At 36.4% G+C, this 22,280-nt stretch overlaps 1 protein-coding gene and 1 pseudogene across 2 annotated transcripts in view; one reads left to right on the top strand and one right to left on the bottom strand.

Moving 5' to 3' along the window:
• Positions 1-22,280, top strand: part of PLCL1 (phospholipase C like 1 (inactive)) — a 419,773-nt gene that overhangs the window by 264,026 nt on the left and 133,467 nt on the right. The gene's annotated exons all lie outside the window — the stretch shown is intronic.
• LOC114045778 lies at positions 1,780-2,671 on the bottom strand (annotated as a pseudogene).

The following is a 22,280-nucleotide window of genomic DNA, read 5'->3' as shown; positions in this document are numbered from 1 at the left end:
TTCACATACATTATTTTCTTGGATCCTCATAACAATTCTATGAGGTAAGCAGTCACATTTTACTGATGAGTAAACTGGCTCAGGAAGAGTAAATGATTGGCTCACCTTTATACAGGCAGTAAGCAGAGGTTGGACCTGGATCTAGGTCTTCTAGTTCTAAATTCATTATCTTTCAATCATACTACAATGCCATCAATCCAAATACAGTAGACCTCCATACCATAGGTCAAAACTTGTCACAGAAAACAGATTTTTGGAGTTGGAAGGGATTGTAGGGATCATCTAATCTGACTCTCATTTCTCAGATGGTGCCCAGAAAGCCCAAGGATGGGCAGAGGACTAGTTAGTGGTAAAGCTGAGGCAGGAGTCCAAGTGTCTTGAGTCTTATTCAAGTGTTCTTTATCACAGATCACACTACCTACTTCATATGGAATTAGAACCCCGGACCTTAGGGGAATCATCTTTAAATCAGTGATAATATTTTATGCTTTGTATCTAAAATGTCAATTTCTATACCAGGGAGCCTTCAAACTACCAAAGGATGTTGGCAGCATCAGCAGAAGACTAACAACAGACCTAGAAACACATCCCAGTATAAACCAGGACCCCTCTGTGTACTTGAAAAATAAAATAGATGAAATTTCATGTCTTAGAGTTCACCTAGCCACTAACCATATTTCTTCTGGGGGAGAGAGAGAGAGAGAGAAATATTGATCTCTGATTGATAAGCTCCGGGACTACTCATGCAAAACAACATCTACATGCAGTAAAAGTCTATATACAGAAAAGTTAATCCATAACAACACTGAAATAATAAAAAAGGTTCTGATTTAGTTGCTAGGACAGTAGGAGGCTTCCCATCCTTTGCATAAAAATCCAAAGATATGTCTATATAATGATAACACAGTTAATTCAAGTCATGAATTATCTTCTTAATCTCCAAGATCCTTCACATTCTAAATTCTTTGATTCTATGTCTTACTGCTTTACGGACTTGTCAGATAATGATTTAAATCAGAAACTGTTAAGCTGTATGCTAAATATGTTTCTATGAATGTGAATTAATTCTCTGAGGCTATGAGAAGTTTGGATTCTTGGAACTTATGAAAGTCTTGCAGAAAAACATAAAAGAAGACTTTTTGTGAACTTGCCAAATAACTTAAAAGTTGTATGTGAATTACTAGCCTATCTGACATGTCTTAATGGGAGTTTCATTACTGGTATGAATGAAAGTCTAGTTAGAGAAAATCATAGCTTCCAGGACAAAAGTAGGGCAAAGTTCCCTACCAAAATATATGTCATCTTCCAGCCCAAAGACTGTTTTTATGAAGTTAATGAGAAAAGGAGAAGAGACAGTTTTCTGGGAGGATTCGAGCAAATATTTTAAAAACATAACAAGGACACACACAACAAAACTAACCTAGGTAGAAGTTGTTTTGGCTGAACAAATTATTCCAATTAGATCACAACACAGTTTGAGTTAACCCCCAAACCGCTGAAATCTCCAGTTCATTTAGTCAGAACAAAGACTAAATAAAGGTAAAAGAAAGTTTTGCAATGTCTCTGTTCCACCAAATTCTTGGTTTCCTACTCAGCTTGTCAGATGTGGATGCATACTAGTGAAAATCACTGTCCCTTGGTTGAAGCGCATTATGACTACTAGTGTGCTTCTAAACTCCTTGAAGAATACATTGGTGATGCTGGTGAGATTCTTGGATGCATTTGCTTGACTTTGACTGGAGAGAAGCTGCATCTTCCTCATCTCTGGTTTGTCAGGCTTCACTCACTGCTGGGAAGTTGGTCAGAAGTGGAGATTTTGTTTGGTGACCTTTTCATGACAGCCAGGCACTTTTTTTCCCAAGTAAATCGGCTACCTCGCTGTAGTCTGGAGGTACCAGTCGTTGCAGTGGCTGGGGGAGGTGTCTGTCTCCACTCTGTGTCTTCTACTGGAATGGAAGCAGGCCTCATACTTAGAGTAGCACCAGGGTTTGTCTTCTCAAGCTGGTACCATTGATAAAATGCCCTTTTCTTCTGTTCACTGAAGTCTGACCCCTGCTGCAACAGCCAATGGGAAATCCGGCTCTGACTGATACCTGTTGCCTGTGCAACAACTGCTTGGGAAATCCTCTGATTGGCAAGGAAAGCTCTGATTTCCTCTTTTATCACACTACTATCCTGCCTCATTATTTCCTCCACTTTATCACCTATGTCTAGGCCGTCTTCTGAGGCTTCAAAACTGTCTGATCTCTGACCCATGCCGTTTGCATGATAACAAGTGGGAAACATCTTTCCATTCGAAGTGGACAACCTTTCATTACTTTCCCTCCCATTTTGATTAGTAGTACAAGGCTGTGGGGAAATGTCGTGACTGTTGCTGGGTGATGGGGACATCCCCGAATGTTGGGTCTGTGTGGAAACTGTAGCTGTAGAGGAAGATGCTGGGACATTGTTGGTGCTATTTCTGTAGGAACCACCTCCATAGCTGGGCCTTCTCCCAAATTTGTCATTATGTTCTTGATCAAGATGATCCAAAGTTTTCAAAGCATGGAGAATTTCTCATTCCAGTACGTTGAAGGTGATGAAGCAGGTCTATTTGCTCTATAGTAAATCTGGGTTCATCTATGTAGTGAGACATGGTTTCCAGCAAAACCACTGGAAAGGAACTGAGCATACTTTACATGAGGAGGGGAAGTCTTGAAGTGTGTCAGTGTCTCAGGAGCCTGGCTGAGTTCTCTCTAGGCCTCAAGGGCAACCCCCTCCCCAATGGCCGAAGAGGGGCTGAGGTAGGGGGGAGGGGTGTCTTCCGCAAGGGATCCCCGGTGGGAGGGGGTCTGGAGTGGAGGGCGGCATGGGAGGAGGGGAAGGGGGTGAGGAGGCCCCTATCCGTCAGTCTCCCCCTGAAAACCTCCCTTGTCTCAATCACATCAGACTGACTGTCTTTGTCTGACTGACAACCGCCATATTGCTATCAACAGCCCACTCCCACCCAGACACCCAAATGAGCTGGTCCTTGGAATGGCTGGTTCCATAATTTCCATGATAGAATTTGTCTTAAATCTTTAAATATTTAGTGATTCTGAGAGACAAACTCACAATATATTGAATGACTCTAAAAATACATTTTCATGTTGGGACCAATGTTAATATTTGAGAAATTTTTAAAATTTTGATTTTTCCCCCTCTTGATGTGGGAAAATTATCTCTAGTATTTTGATTGTTTATAAACTAAATTATAAAGTGTAACCAGGAAATTAATTGAGTTTTGGTTATTCTCTATAGGCTCAAAGAAATATTTTAAGTGATCTGGGAAAATAGCATTTTTATTATTATGAATCATATATAATAGATTAAAGCAGAACTGTATATTAATGATCTCATATAGCCATTACTTTTCATTCTTGATTCTTTAGTCTTTAGAGGAGTGTGAAAAAACTGTTTTTCTGATTTACAAAATATCAACTCTTGAATAAGTCAATGGCTAGAATCTTTGATTCCCTACTTCATTATATACATAAATGTTTTTCATGTCAGCAGGTGTATATGCAAAAATGTCAAATAATCTTCTCTTATTACTACTGTAATTATTGGCAGGTTATTCACTATTTTATGCCATCTTTAGAATTTGAAAACAATTTTCAAGACACTGTTTTAAATCTATATATTCAAATAAGTAACTAAACTAGCCTAAGGAATTCTTTTTTTATGCTTGGCCAATAACACAAATGTTTATTTCTTGATACCTAATGTTATTCCTAATAACCACCATATAATACAAATAGCCATTACCTCATATGCAGGAGATTGTGAAGTTATAATAGCACAGATTTGCAGAGAAGATTAAATTTTTTAAAAAAATTCTTGCTTTTCCTCTCTATGATATTGAGAAGTTTTATTCTATGTATTACATAGATTATACATGTAATATAATAACACTCTAAGATATAATACCATGGATACCTTGACTACCATTTACAATTCTTCACAATTTGCTAGTTCATTGCACAGGATATGCAAAATCATTTGTCTTAATCTCTTTTATTTTTCTCAGTATTTCATGTCTTATGACATTTTCTGAAAAAACAATTACATTTAGCAGTCTTAATTGTATTACATTTTTTCCAGACTTATTTCATAATTTGAATATTAATAGAAAATCATGTGCTACTTAGAACCAATGTGAATATAATTTCTCTGCAAAATATTTTTCTTATTTTAAAAAAATATTTGTTGAGGATTAATGTTTAATCATCCACATTTTAGTAATTAGGAAGTATTTTTAATTCAGTAGGAATAAAGATTCATATAGATTCTGAGTTACATTATCAAATTTGAAAGAAAACATGGCAATGTTATAAATTTTCAGGTGAACTATTTTTAGTTATTAAATGTATTTTGAACTAGTAACTGTTTTAAATGTTAATATATGTAATAAACTGTATTTTGAAACTTTTTGGGCAAAATGAAAACTTAGTCATAACAATAAAAATGGCATACTAATTGTGAAATCTGAAATAGTAACATCTTTGTATCTTTCATCATCTTTCTAATGTAACAAAATTGTTTTCTTTCCCAATAAGACAAGATATCTATAAAAGTATAATTCTGTAATATTTAAGTTACACCTTTTTATTATGCTGTTTCTTAATCTAATGTTGGTTTAAAATAGCCAAACTATAGGACATTAGTTTCTTTGCTCCTTGATATTAAATTTGATGTTGAATAAATGCTCTACAACTAATTAAAAAAAAGAAAATGAACTACTACTACTGCTACTGCTGCTGCTACTACTACTATAATAATGATGATAGCAAACATTTATATTATATTTACTAGGTGCCAAGCACTGTGCTAAGCACTTTGCAATTTTTGTCTCATTTGATCCTCACAACAACCCTGGGAGGTAGATGTATTATTATCCTCATTTTACAGATGAGGAAACTGAGAAAAACAGAGGTTGAATGACTTGCCCATGATCACACAGTAAGTTTCTGAGGCTGTATTTGAACTCAGGTCTTCCTGACTCCAAGACTGGGCACTCTATCCACTGTTAGCCTCTTTCCTGTTCCTAAAATTATAGTGGTATAAAGAATAGAGGAGCAGTAACCAGTCCACCTTACAGTCAGGAAGGCCTAGGTTCAAATCCTGACTTTTACACAGAGTAAAAGTGAGATTAAGGACAATTTTCTTAACTTCTCAGTGCCCTCTGAAGTTATAAGTGGCAGAAAAGTATCATTTGTAGTTCCCTACACTGACCATAGATATGTCACCTCCTTTAGCTGCTCCTTCTCTGCTCTCCACCATACAACAGACATATACATATATGTATATGTGTATAAAGTTTTTTTTCTCCAATGGGGAGGTAGAAGGGAAAGTAAATAGACTTCTGTTAATTAAAAAAGTCTCTAGCACTTGTTCTCTTTGGCAATATGCTTCTGTGTTCTACCCTCATGTTCCATTAGAACAAATATTTATTGATTTGATCTGTTGAAATTGAATGTGATAATCTATGTGAAAGCACTTTGAAAACTCTGATATCCTATATAAATGCAAAGTATAATTATTATAGTAATACCTTATATATTCAGAATCAATGAGGAATGAGAGGTTCCATATAAACTTTCCAGTTAACTGAAGCTTACTTTGTTACCTTCACAGGACTGTGGACTCATTATTGATGAGGGTATTCCTTTTATTGGTGCAGATTGTGAACCATCCTCACCTCATCCAGTATAATTCTTGTCCTTATCTTTAGTGGAGGATGGGGGTAGGAAAGGGAAAGATCCTAGTGGACTGGTGCCTTTATCTAGATATCTTGACTTTACATAGATATCAATAAGGGCTATTCATTAGTTATCCCTTGCCCTCATTGTTTTATGTTCATTTATATCTTTCTGATGCCATCTTTAATCTGTTTCTCCTGTATAATTCTTCAGTTACATGGAGCATTCATTTATATGGAACTCCTCATTCCTCAATGATTCTGAATATACGAAGTATGGAATACCACAGTCTCTGGAAAATTACTCAGTCAGTCAAAGGGCTAGGGAGGGGCCTACTTCTGTTCACCATTTGCCTTTCCATTGCCATTTTGTTGATTTGAAACTTTGCTCTTTCAGAGACTATGAAATTCTACAACTTAGTTATACAGCATAACTGAAAGAATATCAGTGTGGACCTTTGTTTTGGGGAAGACCTTGGAATCAATAAAAGAACTATGTAATTTCCCAACAGTCATCCAATTTGCACTCCTATTCCAGTTCAATTCTGGATCTAGTTTATTGTCCATCAGCTGTTTGTTCAAGATATGTGTATTGCCATATCAACTATATAGGTTGTCCATTCAATTGAGTAACGTGGCTTGGATAATAGGCATTCTTTATTCATCTGGTTTTTCCTCTTTGTTGATTATAAAGAAGTATTTTTTTTTTGTACAGCAAAATTCTGTCTTTTAAGACTCTTCTCCAACAAAGTGTCTCACGGATGTCAAAATTATATAACATTTCTTTTAAAATGCAACAAAAGGATTCAACCATTCTGTAGAATAATTTGGAACTATGTCCAAGGGGCTATAAACTGTTCATGACCCATTTGCCCAGCAATACCACAACTAGGTCTGTATCCCAAAGAGATCAAAGAAAAAGGAAAAGGACCTATCTGTACAAAAATATTTGTAGTAACTCTTTTTGTGGTTACAAATAATTGGAGATTGGGGGGATACCCAACTAAACAAGTTGTGGTATATGATTGTGATGGAATACTATTGTGCTATAAGAAATGATAAGTGGGATGGTTTCAGAAAAACCTGGGATATCTTATATGAATGGATGCAAAGTAAAGTGAGCATCACCAGGAGAATATTGAACATAGTAACAGCAGTGTTGTAACAATGATCAACTATGAAAGATTTAGCTACTCTGATCAATACAATGTTCCAAGGCAATTCTAAAAGACTAATCATGAAAAATGCTATCCACCTCCAAACAAAGGTAATAAACTCCGAGTGCAAATTGAAGTGTATTTTTTCACTTTATTTTTGTTGCTTATTTTTTTTCCAACATGGCTAATATGGAAATGTTTTTTCATAACTTCACATGTGTAGAGGGCATCATATTGCTTTCTTTCACAGTGGAAGTGACAGGGAGAGAGGGAATCTGGAACTTGAAATGATAAAAAGAATGTTAAAAAAGCAATAAAAGAGATAACTTTGACATTTTGATCATTAAGATCAAGAGAGCCAAAAAGATGTATACTCACTAAAAGTATTTGCCATCTGGAGGAGGTCCAGCATAAAGTACAAATGAAAGAGGAATTTCATATAATTGATGTGGTTCTCAAGATGCTATTGCTTGCAGATGACTTTATGCTGATTGCATCAACCCCAGAATACTGACAAACCTACCAAATGAGGTCCATCCACAATCACATGATAGAGTTTGGTTTAATCTTCCACATTGGAACTGAAACTTTAAATGCCCTACCCATTTAGACTATTCTTGAAATATGTACACTTCCTGCTTTTTAAAATAGACTGGACAGGTCATAACTTAATTTTTCTTCATAATTTACTATCATTATTATGACTATGAGTTATTTTATTCTATATTATGGTTATTCTACCATTTTTATAACTAGATGATTTAATATGAAACAAAACTCAGAGTTCAGTTTATAGAGTTATTGCAGATTCAGTTTCTGTCTAGCTGTGTGGTTTTACATCCACTTGTAAATATATACCTTAGCTCTGCCCCTAAATTGAAATTTTAATAATAATAGCTGGTATTTATGTAGCATTTTTGGTTCACACATAATTTTATATACATTTATCTCATTTAAACCTCACTACCCCCAAATATGACTTTGGGCTATTCAGTCATTTCAGTAGTGTCTGTCTCTTCATGACAGAGATACTGGAGTGATTTGCCATTTCCTTCACCAGCTCATTTTACAGATGAGGAACTGAGGCAAACAGGGTTAAGTGACTTGTCCAGGGTCATACAGCTAGTAAATGTCTGAGGCTGGATTTGAACTCTGGAAGATCAGTCTCCCTGATTTCAAGCACAGCACATTATCCACTGTACCACTTAACTGCCCATAACTATGCATAAGTTGTATAACTCTTCTATGTTCCAGACAATTCTCTAAGATTTCAAGTTCTGTATTGCTTCAGTAGAGGTAATTTCCACTGGAGGTAGAGTTTCCTACACCAATGAAATTATAGGACTAAGTAAAAAAAAAAAGTCTTCATATTCAAAGAAACAGGTTCATATATTAAAGTAACTTCACCTTGTCCTCTCATTCAAAACAAATGTTTTATTATAATGGTTACATATTCAACTAAAATATTTTAAAGAGTAAGCCATGATTTGGGCAAACTTCATGTTACATTATTTTTCTACAAGTCTCCTGGTTAACATAAATAACAGGAAATTTTATTCATATGTTTTTATTTTAATTATTCATATACATCACTGAATCTAAGAATTTGAATGGGTGACATGTCTTTTTGTTGCCACAAGTTTTTCTTCTTTTTGAAATTAATATTTGGGTTTTTTCATTATGTTTTCTAGACTGAATCAACAGGCTCTACAAGACTGATAGATTTACTTTCCTCCCTTCATACTTTCCTCCCTCCAGTGTTTATTCAATTTTATTTAATGCTGCAGGGGTATGAGTCATAGGATTGGAGGTAATACAGAACACATGATGTTATATTAGATGGAAGCTTAATTTGGCTTTCTTGTCCCAGATTTTATCACAGTGGGATAGATTTTTTTGGAGGGGTATTAACTATGATTGTATTAATAATTAAAATGTTATTTGATATATGAAACTATCTTGATATGTAAACTTCATATTGAGATGAATAATATATGACAAATATTCATTATTGCATGATTTCAGCATTAATTTGTATGTTCTGGAGACATACAGGGCTGGTAGTGAAGTGGAGAAAGTATTCAGTTCACTTGGCATTTTTAGAGTGGTGATGAATTTTAATTGCCTGGAATCAATAGGTGAGTTAAGACTCAGATTAATTGTAATAAATAGATATTTGCTTGAAAATGGTTGTTGACTATCCTATTGACTGAGTGCTCTTAATAATGGCCTCTAAGTAAAAGCATATCTAGATTTACCAACTGTGGTTGAAATGTAGGAAATTCAGCTCTGGGGTCATAGCTCTACACTTATATAAATGACTTAATCATTTGCCAGAGTAAATGATGTCATTCTGTCCTGTAAGTGGCTTACTCTTATAGATGCACTATGGAGCAGTATTTAAGAAAGCTCTTGTTTCTTTAGTTGGGATGATGGTTATTTCTATGACACCAGTGGTTTATATTCCACTACTTTACCAGTATTGGATACTCCTCCCCTTCCCTTTCTCCTTCAATCAAATTACTGGACAGAATCTACTACTGTCTTCCTTATACATAGGAGGTAGGTACAGGGATTAGATCTATGATTTAGTTGGTATAGAGAATTTCTTTGTGGGGAAACTATCTACCTATGCTGGTTGCCACTTTTACTGCAATTTACAATCTTAGAGATTTTCCTAGGATAATGAGAAGTTAATTGATTTGCCCAGGGTCACAGTCAGTATGGGTGAGAGTCAGAACTTGAACCCAGGTCTTCTTGCCTCCAAGACTAACTCTCTGTCTACTATGCCACCTCTTCCTGCTATCTTGAATCTTAGGTGGAAGAGTTTGTCAACATTGGATGGTAATTGCCATAAGACTGTGAGTCATTATTTTACCTCTTGGGGAGGTCAATTCTTCCCCCTTGTGGAGTCAAAAGAGAAATTTATTTCTCTGAACTATCTCTGATTCTAGCTTCCATGCAATACCTGGAGTTTCTCCCCACTCTATTAGAAGATGCCTAATATTTTATTTGTTCTCCATGCATATAATGGGACCCTGATGCATTCTTATCAAGTTAATAATGAATTAATTAATGCATGAATGCAACTTATTACCTGCATGGACTTGGGCCAGCCACTTAACTATGTTGGCCTTGGTTTTTTCATCTGTAGAATGAGAGAGATGCACTTGATGATTTCTAAGGTACCTTCTATCTCTAAATCTAAGGAGATTGATGTGTATGCATAAGAATCTCATCAACCAACTAAGACTTTAAGAAGACATATATAGAAGATAGAAGGAAGGGATGATAAAAGAAGATAAATACGAAAAGTGTAGTATCATCCTATAGAAATAGTATCAGAAATAATAACATTCAGAAAGAATCGAGTGAAGATATGTGGACTGACAAGGGCCAGTACAACAGGGCTTGAAACAAAGCCTTGAAATAAAGGGAAAAGAGGAGGATCAATAATAGGGATACTTTTTAGGGTATATAGGTAATGATAAAGGAAGATAGAATGTCCAGTTCAATTTTCATTTTGTTTCCATTTTCTCTGCCAAGGAGAATGATCTTTGGACTGCAAAAGGCAGAATAAATATGGCTAATATGGAATTGAAACCCAAGATATGTAGAGAGATGTTAAGAAATAATCCAGGGGCCTTCAATGAATTCATGTCACCAAGCCCAGATGAACTAATTCCAGGGTATGAAAGAACTGGTGGGTGGAATGGCCAAGCCATTCAAAGTGATACTGGAAAGATCATGGAAAATGGGAGAGGTTTAGTGAGACTGGAGAAGGGTAAATGTTATCCCTGTTTTATTTATTAGTTAAAAAGGGTGCTAACAATGGACAAGTGAATGTGACTTTAATTCCTGGCAAGATTTTAGGATATACTCTGAAAGAGTTGGTTAGATAACATCTAGGAAGTGGTGATCTGAAAGAGACTGAAGGATGGTATAAGAGAAGAAGTATTACATGGTCCCTTGCCTGAAGAATTTACAGTTGTAGTGTGGGACAAATGCTTGATTCATGGAACACCTAGAGCCAGTGTCTTTCATCTGGACTCTGAAGGAAGGAAACAAGCACTTATTAAGTGCCTACTACGTGCCAAGTACCTTGCTAAATAAACACTTTACACATACAATCTCATCTGATCTTCACAACAATCCTGGGAGGTAAGTGATATTATTATTCCCATCTTAAAATTGAGAAAATTGAGGCAAATGGGTTAAATGACTTGCCCAAGGTCACAAAGTTAGTGAGTGTCTGAGGTAATATTTGAATTGAGGTCTTCTCTACTCCAGTCCTCCTGCTTTATCTATTGTATTGGAGGTCTGTGGCCAGATTTCAAAGAATTCTCCACCAAGAACAAATCAGGCCTGACTAACTCATTTCATTTCTCTTATTTTGTGTACTATACCCCCAAATGGAACAATTAAGTATAGTGGGATAGGGATAATGGTCACTGATCTTTTTCCAAAGTCCTATACCAGACCTTCATAACTTGGCAGTAGGTAGGGGCCAAAATTAAAATACGCTAAACTTCTTTGGACTGCAGATAGATTTTTAGCAACTCACTTTCCAAGTAGAGGTATAATTAATGATTAAACTATTTGGAAAATAAACCATATTTTAAAAAAGGAAAATTTCAATTAATATCAATTAATTGCACTTATTATTTAAGATTTTTATTTATCATGAAATCACATCAATGTTAAAAAATTACTTTGCTATGCAGTACAAGTTTTAATACATTTTCCAGATTTTCTTACTGTTTACATTTAGTAACAACCAAAAACACAGTGAAAAGATATGACTCTGGCTCTTTCCAGACTAGAGACATACTGAAGAGGGTCACAAGTCACATGACAAACAGGAGAGTGCACAGTGGCCATCCACCTGCCAAGTTACACGACAGCCATAATAGTGACTAGTGAAAGGCAGGTTAAGACAAAGCATTCATTACATCTTTACTTTCTTTCACATCCTCTACATTTTACATGGGCTGCCTGAAATCCTTTGATGGACTGTATCTTGTGCAGGCCTATCCTACACACTTAATTTCTCCATCACTCATTTTGTTGCCTACCTGTATAATGTTACAAAATTTTATGTGGATGTGTTTGTATATAGTTTTCAACCAGTGCTTTTAGTTCATAGAGGGAAGGGATTATACTCTGTACTTTCTATTTTTATTTTCTCCCAAAATCTTGAGCACACAGCAGCGGGTTGTTTGTATCATAAATACTTATTGAGAAGAGGTGAGTGGATGATGCGTACAATGACAAAGCATCATTTAAATGTTTGGATGCTTTCATAGCTGAAGTGAAAGTTTTGTTGGAACACAGTTATTTTTCCCCACCTTTGGAAAGTCATAAAGTATTTCCAGGTAACACTTATCCATAGCAGTTAATAAATCATAAATATTCAGTCAGTTTATAGGTCCTGAGGATGATGTAAAGTACATAAAAACCATCATCTCTTGCCTGCAAAGATTACAGCGTTATGGGAGAGGTGAAATTTGCATTCATGGAAACAGAGCAAGGGTTTTTGACTTGGGGTACCCAAGGAGGGGAGAGATTTCAGGGAGTCCTTAAACTTGGGTGAGAAAAAAGACACATCCTTGTTTTCACTAATTTCTAACTGGAATTTAGCATTTCCTCCAATTATGAAGTAGGCAATAAAGTGCAATAGCATTTTTTATACTTAAGACTTTCTTATCCATAGAAATCAGATATTTTCATGTTATAGTACTGTTGTTGCATTTATACTCATCACTGCTGTACTGTAGATATCAAATCTGCCGCAAGATTGCGTATGATAGCAATCTTCCTGTTTACAAACTGTATTACTATAAAATTAGTTTCCTTTGCAATTCTATGTATTTTATTTTGTCCGTGTAAAATCAATTTTCTGAGAAGAAGGCTATAGGCTTCATCAGACTAGCACAGAGATCCAACCCAACAAAAAAGTCAAGAACCACTAAACTAGAGGTATGCGCAAGATTTTGTACTTGGCCTCTTGAAGGACAAGGCTAGCATCAACCTGTGAGTAAAGCCAACAAACGGGGCCCGGGGAAGAACTGTTCTTTGGAGAGTAGGCAAAGCACAATTTATGATCACACACAAAGGATAGGTCATGCCTGATCAAGCTAGAATTCATTGGAATACCAAACCTGAAAGATGAACCAGGAAATGGAGTTGCTGATAATACTCCTAATGCCTGGTATTCAATATTGGAGTCTATCATTGTGAAGGCCCTACAAAAGGGGGTCAGTGAGTGCTGGCAGAATGAGCATTTATCCCACAAGACTTGATAAGCTAAAGAATTTCCAGAATTTCCTTGGATACCATTCTTCTATGGTATTGGTGTGGTAGCCTCAGTCCTTAATTGATCTTCTGGTAGGTGGGACTGAGCATAAGACATTATGAAATCAGGTACTAAATTGTGCAATTGTTAGAAAGCTTTCACTGCAACAAAACAAAACAAAACAAACAACCCCCACAGATATTTGTGCATCAGAAGTTTTTTAAGTCTTGCTGAGACCAGAATAATAAAAACTGGGTTGTGAATGTGCTAAAATATCATTGATTCATTCAGCAAACATTCATTGAACTACCATCTACAAAGCCTTATGCTAGTCACTAAGATGCAGAGACTTTAAAAACACAATTCTTCTGTAAATGGCATATGCTAATATTTAACAGTAAGCCCTGGAAATATGAATATGCATGCCATGTCATGAGGGTGGTCATGAGTAAGGGTCTGGGGACTTTTAGAGGAACTATGGAGTCATAAATAATAAGAGAAAGCTAGAGAATATTTCTTAGACCTTTAGCTAAGATCATGTATTGGGAAAAGGGAGTTTTGTTCAGTTATAGACATCACTGAGTTGGGACTTGGGTGGCTTTGAGGAGAATAGTTTCCATGAAGAAATGATGAATAAAGACCTTAGGATCTAGACCGAAAAGAGCTGCTTCTTTAGGGGCCAGTGGAGCCAAGAGAAAAACAAAATAAAACAACCCAAATGTAACATGAACTTAGGGGATGGCAGTAAGGGATTGGGAAACTGGTAATAAATGCAAGAAGTTGATGTATTGTGTGGACGTATTCCTAGATTAACTAAGTAACATGAAACCATTTACCTACAATTTATGCAATTTCTATGGAATTTTGCCTTCAGTTTACCTTGCATTGCTTTAAAATATTTTGTGTGCTGTACTATAGTGGATGATATAAAGACAGTCACTGCAAAAAGAGTTAAGGTGAAAGGTTATGAGTAGAAATCTTTCCATTTCCTTTGGATGATGGCAGCAGAAAATTATCCCCAAACCTCCTGTTTCATCAAAGTAATACAGATTGCCAATGCAATAGGAATTTAGAAAAGGAAGAAATCAATAACTGGAGGGGACTTGATGGAGGTGATGGGATGTGAATTGAGTCTCAAGGGAAGCATGTGATTTGGATAGATGGGTATGATGGGCAGTGCTATAGGAAGAGAGAACAGAATGAAAAAAGACATGAAGGAAGGAATAGGGAGAGGTGATCTGAGAGACAACAGACTGGAATGGAGACTTAGGGTAGAATGAAAGATCAGGTTGAGTAGGTAAGGTGGTGTTAGACAACTTTGGTCAGACCACTTAGCCAACATTCCTTTACATTACATTATAGAACTTTGTGATTGGAATCTAGAACACTGGGTTTTATTTGGCAAGATGCATTGAGCCTATGATACTTTTCTTTTTGAGCTATTTATAAAGAGATGGATAGAGAATAAGACAATTTTGTTTCGATCATAGGAATGAATGGTAACAGCTATTATTTCTTCGAGATAAGTGAGCTAATTGATTTTTAAAAACTAAAACCAAAACAGGAGCTATGTTTTATATAACCTATGGATTATCCTTCACAACAAAATGCCAGACAGTCACAGAGTGGAGAGATGAAAACATGCAAGACATTTGTTGTTTATACATTCAACAAATATTAATTAATGATATGCATAATTTATACAGGGCATCATATTATAATCAAGGCTTTGTGGTTTGTGACTGATGAGCCAGACAGTGAAAATGAACCTGGAAATTGTCTGAAAGTGAAGATGAGAAACTCTGAGCTTTATTTTGCTATTGTTCCCCCAAATGAACCTTTCCGATGAATGACACTTTTTTTTTAATGAGCATTGCCCACATTGTGGTGATGAAAAGGCAAGTTTTTCAATGTGCCTATAACAGTAAATTCCCTTGAGAGGACATGCTGCTTTCCAACACCTCACGCAGGGTTTCTAAATAATTTAAAAGGGAAACCCAGCTGAATGGTCTCCCTTCAGCAGCAGCAGCAGCAGCAGCAGCAGCAGCAGCAGCAGCAGCAGCACTCAGACTTCCTAGTTTGTCAGGCCTTAAGTCACAGCATTTTTCATGACTCTTGATTGAAAGTTAGCAGTGCCTGGCAACTGCTGTGTGGGGGTCATACTCTTTCTTCATCAATAGTAATAGAAGGCACCTTCTACAGAATGATTAAACTGGGGAGGCCTGTGGAAGTAATGATTGATTAGGAGGTTGAAAGATTCCTCAGAGAAGAGAATGCAACTGGGTGCCAAGGTGAGATGTAACTAAAAGGCTGGTAAATATGAAAAGATGATGGAAGCATCCATCAACTCTGGTACACAACTGCAATATGGAACAGCTGGTCTTCAAGCTGTGGGAAGTGCTTTAGACAAAACAGACACTAGGCATCATTGTTGAATTGAGGCCAGAAGTGTGTTTGGTGCCAGTGGGATGGGGGAGGGATGGGAGGGTTCACTAAGTGTAGTTGAAAATTTGGCTGGAGTGGTGCTTGGCATAATTTGGAAGGCTATGGCCTGTAGCCATCTGGTTGAGGGTGTGGAAGCTGCCCCCTCCTCATGCAGTTTTCTCTGTTGCCAAGGCCATGATTTTTTTCTTCTCCCAAACTGGAACATTTAGGAGGCCCTGTGGGGTTAGAGAGGGGCCCCTTTCAGTTTGGTAGGAAAGACTGAGGAAAAATTTAAAATATACAATAATAAAATAACACCAAAATGCCTACAAACTTTAAGCAAAAAGTCCAGTGAACCTTCTCTCATTTAAAAAAAAATCGGGGTTCTTGATCAGGATCTGATTAGGGTCTAGAATAAACATGCTTCAGACACTTTTGTACATGTATTTGTTAAAATAAAGCAACTGGGCATTTGAGTGGTAGAAGTGGGAATAATCTAATAGAGATTAATTATCTGAGAAAACTTTGGAATAATAAAAACTAGAGAAGAAAATAGAACTATTTCAATACTTTCTTTGAAATAGTGCCTACAAAACAGCTTTTAGGGAAGGAGATTTTTAACACATCTTATCATAGCCTTACAACACAACACATTAGCGAATCCTCACAAACCTCACTGTGTTATTTCAGGATTTGGAGAGAGAGCTTCCCTCCAAATCATAGAGACCTGGGTTCAAGTCATGATTCTGACACTACCAGCTGTGAGTGGACCAAGACTTCTCAGTGTAACAGGCAGTTATGTAAGACTGTAAGTTGTAGGGCAGCTGCTGATTTCCATTGGTAGAATGGGTTTCCTGACCATGAACTGCCTCTTCTCCTGAAATCACAAGTCCAGACAAAAACGAAAAACATGGATTTACTAGTGTTTTCCAGTTGATCTTGATACACTTTGTATTTATTTTAGGACTAATTTCCTTTGGAAAAATATCTGCAAATAACAATTTATCCTTTATAAACTTGGTAGTCCTCATCTCAACTGTCAACCCCACTGTTTAGTCAAGTCCCCAGAGGGTGATTAGCTATATCTCTCCCTCAGGGTCCTAGGGGCACCCTTGAGGGGTTAGAATGTCTTCTTTTAAAAAAAATTAATCTGAACTTAACCACTAAAAAAAGAGAGCATTTCCAAATACAAAATAGAGCATAAAATAGGATTATATATATAAAAGCATAAATATCTATTCTGTACTACTTGCTTTTTAAAAATTCAATGTTACTTTTAAAACTGTCCCACTGTTGTTTATGCTTGCTTCTAAACTATTGTCTGTATTTTTTTAAATGTTTCAATGGACTCCTTCCTTCCTTCCTTCCTTCCTTCCTTCCTTCCTTCCTTCCTTCCTTCCTTTCTTCCTTCCTTCCTTCCTTTCTTTCTTTCTTCCTTCCTTCCTTCCTTTCTTTCTTTCTTCCTTCCTTTCTTTCTTTCTTTCTTTCTTTCTTTCTTTCTTTGTTTCTTTCTTTCTTTCTTTCTTTCTTTCTCTCTTCTTTCTTCCTTTCTTCCTTTCTTTCTTTTTGGTATCATTTCCCTCCACCATATCCAATAAAGAAAAGAAAAAAAAATAAAACCCCATAATAAATAATCCTACAAACCATGCAGTGCCTATATCCAAAAATCTGTCTCTTCTTCTTCAAATTGAGTTCATCACCTCTCTGTTAGGAGATGGCTAACATGTCTTGTCATATGTCCCCTGGAGAGGTAGCTAGTCAATGCCTTGATCAGAGTTATTAAAATCTTTAAAACTTGTTTTTCTTTATAATGGTGTTTTCGTTGTATGAATTGTTCTCCTTGTTCAGCTCACTTCACTCAATCAGTTCCTACTTCCTGGAATTCTTTGAAATTGTTTCCTTATGGCATAAAAATATCTTTACATTCACACATTACAATCCATTCAGCCATTCTTGGTGTATCTTCTAATGCTACTAGCTCAAGCCAGTGTTGTATCCCCTATATCAATCCACAGTTATACTTAGATGACATTAGATCACCCAGTAATTTCACCTTATTCTTAATTTAACCAGTTATCTCAGTTTCATCAATAAGCAATTAAAGTCAATTAGTTTTTACAAAGGAATGATTACTGAAAAGATATGGCAGGAGCAGAAGTAATAAAACATATCCCCCAAACTAGAAGGCACACTCTTCCTTCTATTAGCTTTGTCCTTGTGAAGAATGGGTTCAAACAATAGAGCAGTTGCTACAATGCATTTGCCCTGCGAAATTTATTTCCAAATGTGGCAGAGGTGCTGGACCAATCACTCCCTCACCACTGTAGGCCATGCCATCTCAGCATCCAGAGCAATTCACTTCTGGTTGGATCCTGCAAAGCTCCATAGTGCCTCACCAGGCCTGGGTCCTGGCAAACTTGGGTGTAGATGCAAAGTGGCTCTCCCAGTCTTTCAAAGCTCACAGGGTTGTTGCCGTCTCCAATACTCTTTCAGTAAAGAACAAGCACAAAGAGACAAAAATATAGGGGTACCAGGTATTCACAGCTCCTCATGGGCCTGGATGGATAAAGGAACCTGGCTAGCACTAGCTTCCTCTCTCCCCATCTGTAATCTTACAACTTTCTTTGCTTTGAATTACCAATGGAAATGCTTTAAATTAGGAAAGAAAGAGATTGAAACAGAAGGTAACTATTGCCTTTTGTATGCAGATTCAGTCCATCTCACCAACCAAACGGCTTTTTCTTCACTGCACAGTAAGTCAATAGGCAACACTTAAGAGAATATCTGTCTATATATTTATATCTATATTTGGCAGCAGGCAGAGCAAACTGTTTATGTTCTGAAGACAGGGCTTCAATTGCTCAGCCACTGTTACCAAAGCTCATCTCCCCACCTTTAATCACATTGTAAATTTTCCTCCTAGTAGACTTGAAGACAGGGACAGTGTCTTAACTAATTTTTTTCTTTTAACACAGTGCCTTGTTGACATGACTTAAGGAGGTGGAAAGTGCAGGGAAGTGGGGGGGGGTGAGGTGGATAGGAATTAGATATGTGCTTTTAGCTTGACACAGGAAGAAGTCAAATTTCACTTAAAGCAGGAAGGTGGAGGATATGAGGGGATTTGTTCATGATTGAGAAAGGGGGCACAATGAAAGAGTAACTGGGGTAAAATGGACATCAGGGAACTAAGGGAATAATTGAAAAAGAGAGAGAGACAGACAGAGACAGAGAGAAAGACAAAGACAGAGAAACAGACAGAGGCAGGGACAGAGAGAGACAGAGACAAAGAGACAGGTAGAGAGACAGAGACACACACAGATGGAGAGACAGAGATAGAAAGAGACATAGAGACAGAGAGGGAAAGACAGGAGAGAGAGAGAGAGAGAGACAGACAGACAGACAGACAGACTGACAGACAGACAGATAGACAGACAGACTGTTCTCTTTCCCATTCTTTCATTTTCATATTTGTAAACTCAACACTTCACAATGTGCTTGGCACAGATTAGGAACTTGATGATGAACTGATTTCTACATTTTTCTCCCTTGTCCCTCTGTATTATCTACTCCTTTCACTTTTTTTTTGTCTCTTCCTTTATGTTCTCTCACCCTGTTGATAAATTTCTAGGATGCTACCCTCAGGAAGCCCATACAATCCTAGATTAAACTACATTTAGCCAATCAACACCTCTGAGAGCTGTTTTTAGTTAAAACAGATTGTTCTGAAAATAGTTCAAAAAAATTTGAAAAGTGATGTGCAGTACAATTATTTGAGAGGGAGAAATCTCAAGATCCAACTATAAAGCTAGAAGGCGGAGACTTAACTGAGTCAATCTTGTCTCTTTTAAGTTCAAATAACCAAATTCCTGATTTGAACTGACGGAATGCAATTAAGTTGTCAGGTGTTTCAGCAAGGTAGGCCTGCCTGCCTATGGTAGAAAGGGAGCTGGATTTCAAGTCAGAGGACCTGCTTTTAAATCCTAGCTCTGCTACTTATTAATTATGTGACCTTGAGCAGATAACTTATCCACTCTACTTATTAATTATGTGACCTTGAGTAGATAACTTATCCACTCTACTTATTAATTATGTGACCTTGAGCTGATAACTTATCCACTCAGTTTTCTCACCTAAAAATGAAGGGGTTAGACAAATGACATCTGATGTCTGATCCTATGATTGGTTGAGAGAAGGACTAAAAGGATGAAGTTATTAGGGAAAGATCTGAAGAAAAGGATGAAAGCTGGAATATTGAGGTTTTTACCCTCAAAAAGAAGATCTGTAGATTCGACACTAGATATAACTGAACAGATTTGATGAATTAAAAAGAAAAGGCTGCTCTCTGATTACTATGGTTCATCACTGTTATAGACTTATAAATAGTATAGACTTTAGAGGAGAAAAAAAATCTACCCAGAACATTATATGTCTCTTTATACTTCAGTACAGTGTGATAACACTTGGGAATGCTTCTGTTTGCAAGTGTGTGAGTATTTGAAATGAGCAAAAACAGGAATTGGTTTGTTTGGAGTAAGTGCTCCTATGTTGTCCCTGAAAAAGTACTGGCTTTGATCACTAATGCTTCCCCTAGGACATATTGGGAGGTTGTCAAAGTTTGTCTTTGGCATTTTCAATCTTCCGTTCTACGTCCTTTTTCAAACTTGATGGCTACTTTCCCTTATACTGGATCCAGTTCCCTTATAGTCATTCTCTTTCCACCTAACAAAACTTATTTCTTTGAAAGGATTTGAAACTTATTCACACCAAATTGTAAAAACAACAACAACAACAAAAAACAACAAAAAAACCCTGACAACAGTTTATGTTGCTACCCTTTTCATTTATATAGTTGAAGTTTGTTGCTAAAGTAATGAATCTCTAGCCATAGAGTTTCAGGAACCAGCTCTTAGTAGAGGAAGTATCTATATGGTTAGTGGGGCTTTCCTGGTACAATGTAATCCTAACAAGTAGACAATTGTTCATTCCCATGATATGTAAGAAAGGCCCAACTGATCACTACAGATTGTCTTCATGTCTTAGGCAATTACCTGGAACAAAGAGGTGGAGATGGGTTTGAATACCTTCTGAGATATTTTTGCATCATTGTAGAGTCACAGAATAATAGAATTTAAAATATAAGACCTCATGGCCCATTTAGTCAACCCATACCTGAACGAGAGTCCCAAACATGTGATTATCAAAGTTTTTTTTTCTGGAAGATGCCCCCAGTACTGGGAATCTACTTCCTCCTAAGGCAGCTCATTCCATTTTTGTATCTTTTTCAGACAAAATGCTATCTACCTATATCTCCTTTATCTTGTACTTGTGAAATAAAATATTTGATCCCAAGAATAAGATTATTATCAAATATCATCTTATTTATTCAGCTCAACTTCCAATTTATTTCAATTCAACAAGCATCTTCAATTCAATGAAGCACCTACAATGTATAAATTACTTCACTGTGCAAGATATTGAGGATATAAAGACAAAAGGTAATCTGAGAATGAAGAAAACATTAACAACTAGGAAAGATTACCTTCAAGGTTAAGGGTACTTCCTATGGGAAACCTTTCCAGTGTTAGTGCTCTCTTCATTTCCAGAATACAAGAGTTTACTCAAATATGTAGATATTATTCTCATATAATATAATCTTGAGTGCAGGAAATTTATTTTTCTTTTGTCTACTATTCTTCAGCAGTTATTGGAACGTAGTCATGGCAAGCATATTACTATCTTTTTGCTGTATCCCTCTGGTTCCTCAATGTTCTAGCCCTCCATTTTTATTTAATTTATTTACCAAAAGGGTTAGTCCCTTTGTGTATTTATATATATACATATACATATATATGTGTGTGTGGTTTTTTTTTTTGTTAAGGTAATTGGGTTCAGGTGACTTCTCCAGAGTCACACAGTTAGTAGGTGTTATGTATCTAAGGTCGGATTAGAACTCAAGTCCTCCTGACTCCAGGGTCAGTGCTCTATCTGCTGTGCCATCTAGCTGCCCCTGGGCTAGTCCCTTTGAAAGCATTTTATTTCTCATGTCATCAACTGGAAAAAAAGTCCCTGTCCTCAAGGAGCTTCATTATAACCTAGTTTGTCAAATTAATACATATAAAGTCAAATTAATACAAATAAAGCAATCAAAACCTAGTACACAATGGCTTATGATTGGGTGTAAACTATGTCAAACAGACCATCAGTTTAGAGAAGGGAGAATTTGCTGGGGGTTAAAATAGTGAATGAATACTTTATGCTGTATAGGTAGAAGGAAGCAACCTCAAAAGTGATATGAATAAATGCACAGAGATCAGAAATAGCACAGCATGTGTAAGAAGTCTTGATTTATTCTCAACCCTATTAGAGAAGCAGAGGGTTTGTTAGTTACACTACCCTGAAGTAGATTGGTTTAGAGTGTTGAATGCTCTGCCTATAACAGAAGGTATGTGTTGAGTAATGATGAGAAACATGCTAGCAAGTTAGAATGGACACAGATTCTTTTGAAATTTTTCTTGAATAATATTTTATTTTCTCCCAATTACATGTAAAAACAATTCTTAACATTCATTCTTTTAGATTTTTGAGCTCCAAATTCTCTCCCTCTCTCCTCCCCTTCCTCTTTCCTGAGATGCTAAGCAATTTGATGTAGGTTATACATATATAATTATGTAAATCCTATTTCTAT

The sequence above is a fragment of the Vombatus ursinus genome, unplaced genomic scaffold (assembly GCF_900497805.2).
Source record: "Vombatus ursinus unplaced genomic scaffold, bare-nosed wombat genome assembly UNPS02014779.1, whole genome shotgun sequence".
NCBI classification, from domain to species: Eukaryota; Metazoa; Chordata; class Mammalia; order Diprotodontia; family Vombatidae; genus Vombatus; species Vombatus ursinus.
Note: the sequence above shows the minus strand (reverse complement) of the source record. Positions and strands in the feature narration are given on the sequence as shown.